This window comes from Bos grunniens, chromosome 11 (assembly GCF_055505025.1).
Source record: "Bos grunniens cultivar Pamir isolate PY7600 chromosome 11, Bosgru_T2T1.0, whole genome shotgun sequence".
Lineage (NCBI taxonomy): Eukaryota > Metazoa > Chordata > Mammalia > Artiodactyla > Bovidae > Bos > Bos grunniens.
In genome coordinates, this window is record NC_141175.1 from 29142965 (window position 1) to 29151185 (window position 8221).

The following is an 8221-nucleotide window of genomic DNA, read 5'->3' on the forward strand; positions in this document are numbered from 1 at the left end:
CTTAGCCGTTGCAAAAACTAGCCGCCCACCCCCAGCTCTCCAGGTCTCGGGGCCAGCCTTCGTCCCCACCCCCTAGGACCCCGCCCCCTGAGCCACGAGGCCCGTCCCCCGCTCCCCGGCCAAGGAACGCCCCAACCACTGCACCTCAGCCCCGCCCCCGGCCCGCGACGAGGGGCCGAAGCCTCGCCTACCTGCGGAGCCCTGGTCCCCCGCGGACCTTGGCTCCCCGGCCTTTCAGCTCCGCGGCCCCCAGGTTCACCGGTGGTGGAGGCTGGGCTCAGTCCTTGCCTCCCTGGCCCAGGGTTTGGAGGCTCTGCCCGGGAGAGTGGCGGGAGGGGCGGTAGTTGGTCGTCGACTCTGGGCTCCAGTCTGCAGCGCCCTCTGGGAGCGGACACCGAGCGCCCTCCAGGTGCGTAGGACTCCCAGGCAGGAACCCTTTCGGAAACTGTGCAGGGGGGCCCCCGGGGTGATGGGGCCTGAAACCGAGGGACCCTTCCCTGGCTGCGGATGGGGGCGCTGTACGCCCTCCCTCACCCAATCTGCCAGTGCTGGAAACTCGGAACCTTATTTTAAACAACTGGACACGCACAGGAGGGGGTGTTAAAAAAAATTTTTTTTAAAGAACAACCAGTCACCTCCGCCTGCCGAGGGGGGAAATTTTTTTAAAAAGGACTTTTCAGTGTCTTTCTATAGAAAAAAAAATATGTGAAATAGATCGCCAGTCCAGGTTCGATACATGAAACAGGGTGCTCAGGGCTGGTGCACTGAGATGACCCTGAGGGATGGGATGGAGAGGGAGGTGGGAGGGGGGTTCAGGATGGGGAACGCATGTACACCCATGGCTGATTCATGTGAATGTATGGCAAAACCCACTACAATATTGCAAAGTAATTAGCCCCCAATTAAAATAATTTTTTTTTAAAAAGACCTAATTTAAAAACAAAAAATGCCCTCTCTTCATCCTCCGGGCTAAAAGTAAAAATAAACGGCTCTGTGCCGAGGTGACCTCTGAGCTGCAGACCTGACAAGCATCACTGAGGTTCTTGCTCTTCATGAATCCCCAAGAAACCCTGGACCTGTGTTTCCGTCACCAATCTGGAACCTCGGTGCAAAAAGAAGGCCCGCGGGTGTGGTGCAAACGGCCTTGAAAGAAAAGGGGAAGCACCGGCCCAGCCCTGACAGCAATCTGGTAGGCGGGAGAGATGGTGCTAAAGGACCTTGGACCTGGACACCAAAGATGGCGTCGTCCCCAGGCAGAGGACACGGCCTGCCCCGGCGGAAACTGGAACCGAAAAACTCTCCCTGACTGCTTCTTGGCCTCTTGGGCAGTCTCCTGTGTTTCTCTTAAAACGGATTAAACATTCCTGAGTCCTGGGTTTTGCAGGCAGGGACAACTGGCTGCTGGCCAGTGGATTCTTCTCCATCCTGCGGGTGTGCCCTGAACTAAGCAGCCTCCTGCATCTCCATCTTAGCCTCTCCCCCATCAGACACGGTAAAGTAGTGAAGTGAAGTCACTCAGTTGTGTCCGACTCTTTGTGACCCCATGGACTGTAGTCCACCAGGCTCCTCTGGAGTGGGTTGCCATTTATGTAAAGCCCCCTGGTTTCGCCTCTGCTTCTGTGTACCTGTTTGACCTCAGGCAGCTCTCCCTTTGGGGGCGGGGGGGCGGGGTCTCAGTGTCCCCAGGTCTGTCTGTGAGGAATGGCAGATCCTCATCCAGGTCCTTGGTGCCACATGCAGGGTCTCTAGGGCCCTGGTTTCAGGGATCATCCAACAGCAGGGCAGGAGAAAAGCCTCCTCCAGGGACCTCACAGGGTCCTGGTTGGGTAGAAGGCCCTTTTAGTGAAAGACCCGTGAGTGTGTTCACCAGGAGCTGGCTCACGGTTTGAGGTCAGCTCTCTGGCCTTTTTAACCCAATATGGAGGAAGAGTAGATCAGTTTGGAATCTTGCCTTTGTCTGCTGCACAACATAAAGAAAATTGGGGTCAGGGAACATTTGATGGGGTCTTGATATTAGAAAAATGACCGGTCCACTGTTTCTTTCAAACTGAGTAAATTTGCCCCCAGACCAATGTGTATTTCTTTGGGCAGATTACGAAGAGGAGAGGCCTCAAGGAAAACACAGAGAAGGGGACTAGAGCATCAGGGCTTGCCTTGACCTTGCTGACTCCTGGGCTGCTTGCTTCTCCTCCCAACCCAAACTCTGCAAGAAAATCTCTTCCTCCCAGAAGCTCTCTTGGAGTCCCATATTAACCCAGGACCTGTGCCTCCCAAGATACCCTACGGCCTCTAGGAATGCCACAGGGGTGTCAGCCCATTTGCACTGCTGTGGCCATGCTATCTGAACTCTTATCAGCCCCTTCCTTGGGATCCTCCCAGACCTTCATGGATCTGACAACTAAAGGGTTAAACATCTGGCTGAGCAGAGGGCCTCTAGCCTCCCCGGCTGGAGGCACTAAGGCAAGGCCTCTGTGCCTCTGTTCCTAATACAGGTTGTTAAATATTTTTAATAGCATCCCTGTTGAATCACTGACCGCCTTGAATGTTGCTTCCTTTTCCCATAAAAGAAAGTTCCTGGAAGGCAGGGCCAGTGGCTCCTCCCCTCGTTTCTCTCTCGTTTCTTTCATTTCTCATTTCTCCTCTGGTTTCTTTCATTCTTCCCAGGAACGCACTGGGCTTCCTTCTGGAGAAATGCATGCTGTTGCCACTGAGGGGGAGGTGGCAGCTGGAAGGGAGCTGATAGTAAGAGACCAGCAGCAGACTGGGGTGGGTAGAGGGGAGGGGCGGAGACCCTGGGCACAGGGTTGCCCTTTTTATGCATTAGGCACCTCCACTGGCACAAATATTCCCTGGACAAGTCGATATCTATCAAAACGTAAAATGCAGATATCCCTGGTGATACAGTGGATCAGAATGTGCCTGCCAACCCAGGGGACATGGGTTTGATCACTGGTCCAGGAAGATTCCACATGTCACGCGGCAACTAAACCCACGGGCCACTACTACTGAACCTGCATGTTGCAACTACTGAAGCCCGTGCGCCTAGAGTCTGTGCTTCACAAAAAAAGCCACCTCAGTGAAGCTCGAGCACCGCAGCAAAGAGTAGTCCCCACTCACCACAGCTAGAAACTTTAAATACACCTATCCATTCACTCAGGAATTCTCCTTCAGTGAATTCACTCTTCATAAGTATTTCAGTGCCCAAAGAGGTGTGTGTAAATGTTCATTGATAAAGGAAAAGTAGAATAAATGTGGGTATTCCCACACCATGAAATACTATACAACACTTTTTAAAATTAAGAAGATGGAAAACTCCTGGCCTGGAATATTTTTCAAAACCTACTTTTAGATAAAAAGAGTGATTTGAAGAGTGATCTACATGTAGTGTGGCCAAAATTTTCTTAAAAAATAAAAATAAAAACGTGTTTAAGCATAGATTTTATATATATATATATATATATATATATATATATATATATATATAATTTAAAAAGGTCTAGGGGGGAAATTTTGATAGGGAAAGTGAAGGGGAAATTTTAAGTTTGCTCTGTATTCTTAAAGTATTTATAATTATATTATATATATATATATATATATTACTTGTCTAATTTCTTAAACTGACTCTTGATAAATCTGTATGCAGATCAGAAAGCAACAGTTAGAAGTGGACATGGAACAACAGACTGGTTCCAAATAGGGAAATGAGTACACAAAGGCTGTATATTGTCACCCTGCTTATTTAACTTATATGCAAAGTACATCATGAGAAATGCTGGGCTAGATGAAGCACAAACTGGAATCAAGATTGCCGGGAGAAATATCAATAACCTCAGGTACGCAGATGACACCACCCTTACAGCAGAAAGCAAAGAACTAATGATGAAAGTTTTTACTTTTTCTTGATGAAAGTAAAAGAGGAGAGTGAAAAACCTGGCTTAAAACTCAACATTCGGAAAACTATGATCATGGCATCTGGTCCCATCACTTCACAGCAAATAGATGGGGATACAGTGGAAACAGTGAGAGACTATTTTGGGGGGCTCCAAAATCACTGCAGATGGGGACTGCAGCCATGAAATTAAGACACTTGCTTCCTTGGAAGATAAGTTATGACCAACCTAGACAACATATTACTTTTTAATAATAAAAGGAGACATTAGTTTGTCAACAAAGGTCTGTCTAGTCAAAGTTATGGTTTTTCCAGTAGTCATATATGGATGTGAGAGTTGGACTATAAGAAAGCTGAGTGCCAAAGAATTTTGAACTGTGGTCTTGGAGAAGACTCTTGAGAGTCCCTTGGACTGCAAGGAGATCCAACCAGTGCATCCTAAAGGAGATCAGTCCTGAATATTCATTGGAAGGACTGATGCTGAAGCTGAAACTCCAATACTTTGGCCACCTGATGAAAAGAACTGATTCACTGGAAAAGACCCTGATGCTGGGAAAGATTGAAGGCAGGAGGAGAAGGGGACGACAGAGGAAGAGATGGTTGGATGGCATCACCAACTCAAGTTCTCATCACCAACTCATCAAGGACATGAGTTTGAGTAAACTCCAAGAGTTGGCGATGGACAGGGAGGCTTGGTGTGCTCCAGTCCATGGGGTCTCAAAGAGTCGAACACAACTGAGTGACTGAACTGAACTGAATTTCTTAAATTATTTACTTAAATTTATTTACTGAATCAGTGGAGATGCTTTCAACCTCAACTAATAGCTTCCCCTCAAGTAACCTGAATATTAGGGCATTTATTACACATACCTATACCTGTATTATCTACTCAACAACTAAAAACTCCACAATATGGAAATTTAAGCCTCTCCTACCCTTTGGCTCTGCCGTCTCCTTTGTGGCTCCCCACTCTGTATGGAGGCAAGATGGCAGCATTGTTTCTAGCCATCAGAGCTAACACAGCCATGCCCAGAAACAAGGCCGCCTTCTCCTGATGTTTTTCTTAGGAACGAGGAAATAGTTTTCTGAATTAACCCTATCCCCCCTCACCCCTGGGACACATAGCTTCTTTTCCCATCTCACTGGCCTGAAGTGAGCCCCATGCCTTCATGAAGCCAGCACTGCAAGGCGAGTTTCCATACCAACGTGGGTATAGATTAACCTTCCAAGGGCTTGGATTTGGGGAAACTGATGCCATATCCACTAAATATTTTGACTCCTTAAAGCATCTCAGATGTGTGTAAAGGCATTTTTCAAGATGATAAAACATTTTTCATGGTAACTTCTTCCTATCATGAAGCATTTAAAAAGACCATTAATCATTTTATTGTGAAGTATTTGAAACAAATAATAAAAAATAATGTTCCTCAAAAATTAAAAATAGTATTATCATATAATCTAGCATTTCTACTTCTAGATATATATCCACAAGAAGTAAAAGCAGGGACTAGAACAGATATTTGTATACCCACGTTCATGGCAGCGTTATTCCCAATAACCAAAAGGTGGAAGCAACACAAGTGTCCACTGATAGATGAATGGATAAATAAAAGGAAGTGTATATATATATAGAGAGAGAGAGAGTGGAGTACTCTTCAGCCCTAAAAGGAAGGAATTTCTGTTACAGGCAACAATGTTGATGAACCTGGAAGATTTTCTGCTCAGTTAAATAAGACAGTCACCAAAGGACAAATACTGTATGATTGCACGTGATTGGAGTTCCGAGAGCAGTCAAAGTCTTAGAGACAGAAAGTAGAGTGGTGGTTCCTAGGGGTTGGAGAGAGGGGAGACTGAGACATTATTGTTGTTTTTGGTGGCACCATGTGTCACATGGGATCTCAGTTCCCCAACTAGGAATGGAACCTATACCCCCTGCAGTGGAAGTGCTGAGTCTTAACCACTGGACCACCAGGGAAGTCCAAGGCATTATTGCTTAATGGATACAGAGTTTCATTCTGGGAAGATGAAAGAGGCTCTATCGTTGTTGATGGTTGCACAACAATGTGAATGTACTTGATGCCACTGAACTGTACCCTTGAGAAGGTGAAAATGGGGGACTTCCCTGGCAGTTCAGTGGTTAAGACTCTCTGCTCCCACTGCAGGGGGCACAGGTCCCATCCCTTTTCAGGGAACTGAAAATCCTGCACCCTTCTCGGCAAAGAAAAAGGGTTAAAATGGTAAATTTTGTTATGTATATTTTGCAGTAAAAAAAGAATGCAAAAAAATCCTTCAACTTAATCTTGAAAAAAGAATAATATAATGAACACTTAGTTTATCAAATCTTCACATGATGTCTTTTTTCCTCTTCTTTTTAATGAAACAAAACATTGTGGATTTAACTACATCTTCTCAATTTATATTTTGAGATTTATCTGTGTTGATACTTGTGGCTCTGTGTCATTTATCTTAATTGCTGTATTATAATTCATGCATATGCCACAATTTATTTATCCATGGACATGCAGTTTTTTAACAGTTTTTCAATATTACTCACAGTGCAGCAGTCAATTCTTGTATTTTTCTCTGTAAGTGCATGTGAGGTTTTCTCTAGAAGGATAGATAGATAGAGCTCCTGGGCAGTAGGTATAAGTATCCTTGACTTTCTCAGGAATTGCTCTAAGCAATTTTTCTAAACAAATCTCCAAATCTCTCCTCAGGGCTTACAGCAATTTACACTTCCAGCGGCAATTATGAGAGTTTCCATTTTTCTACATTCTGTGACTTGACATTCATTGGACCCTTTGATTGTGCCAATCTGATGCAGGTAAAATGATATCTCATTGTCCTTTTGATTTTGAATGGCTCTCTTGTTATGAAACATTTTGCTGAGCCCTTTTGTTGCTGACTGTTTGGGCAGATGGTACTGTTTGCTCCCCACAGCTGTTTTACTCTGCTTTTCCATAAAAAAAAAAAAAAAACCCTAAATTTCAGTTGGGCTTATGGCCTCCTGAAATAAAGACCACCCTTCCCATCATCTCTTACAACTATGTGTAGCCAAGTGATTAGTGTTTCGCTGATTAGACTGAATGGTGGCTGTACACCTTCAGGGAAGTGTCAAAGGGAGGGGGCATGCCCTTCTCCTTCCCTTCTTCTTTCCTTTCAGCTGGAATGCAGATATGATGGCTGCAGCTGGAGCAGTTATCTTGGATGATGAAGTGAACTTGGAAACCAAAGCAAGAGTGGCAGAGGAACAGGTTAGAAGGAACGAGCCTGGTGGACCCATGACCCATGATTCACTGCACCAGCCCTGGACTGCCCACCCAGACATACTCATGATGGAGAAAGAGACTTCTGCTTTGCTTCAGACACTGCTACCCTATATTTTCTATCTCTCATGAGGAATCCAATCCTAACAATTCACTGATCAGTTCAGTCTTATGCACACCACCCATGGGAGGACATGTGTGTGTCTGGGAAGGACGGAGAAAGGAGCAGTTCTGAGGAAGCACCAATACATCCCTATAGAAGGCAACCTGGCCTGTTTCTGAGGCCTGGACTGTGAGTTAAACTCTGGACGTGACTTGAGTCACCTAACATCCTTCCCTAGAAGAAGTCTAGACAAGAAATACCATTCTGGAGTGAGGCGGTGCTTTCAGAGTCTGAAGTCTGTGCGGCCCCCTCTGCCTCTCGAGGGAACTGCTCTTGGAGGGTGGTCTCAGGAGGTGGCAGGCATGACCCTGACCGCCACGGAGGCTCGGCGTGTAACTCCTTGCCCACACCTACTGTGGGGCTGGGCTTGAGTCCTTTGGGAGAAACGAAGAATAAAAACCTTGGGACATTTTTGTTTCTTCTAAGCAACGGGTGTGCTTGTTCTCATAGAGAGTGAGGACTGTGTGACTGCGTGTGTTCTGTTTTTACTGAAACAGACAACGGGTGATTGGGTTATTACAAGTATACTGGACTTGACACCCTGCTTCTCCGTCCCATCCTCACGCCTACCTCACTACCCGTCTATCTCTAATTTATAGTCTCCCTTGCATTCTTTTTTTTGGGGGGGTGGGGAGGGTGAATGGAGAAGGCAATGGCACCCCACTCCAGTACTCTTGCCTGGAAAATCCCATGGACGGAGGAGCCTGGTAGGCTTCAGTCCATGGGGTCGTGAAGAGTCAGACATGACTAAATGACTTCCCTTTCACTTTTCACTTTCATGCATTGGAGAAGGAAATGGTAACCCACTCCAGTGTTCTTGCCTGGAGAATCCCAGGGATGGCAGAGCCTGGTGGGCTGCCATTTATGGGGTTGCACAGAGTCGGACACGACTGAAGTGACTTA

General features: G+C 46.2%; 1 long non-coding RNA gene across 1 annotated transcript; it reads left to right on the forward strand.

Annotated features, from left to right (window-relative positions):
* Window positions 1-110: 110 nt before the first annotated feature.
* On the forward strand, window positions 111-7743 carry LOC147362785 (uncharacterized). The gene is made up of 3 exons (XR_015136435.1): window positions 111-409; window positions 6607-6713; window positions 7053-7743. It is a non-coding gene; the product is annotated as an uncharacterized LOC147362785 (long non-coding RNA).
* Window positions 7744-8221: the final 478 nt, after the last annotated feature.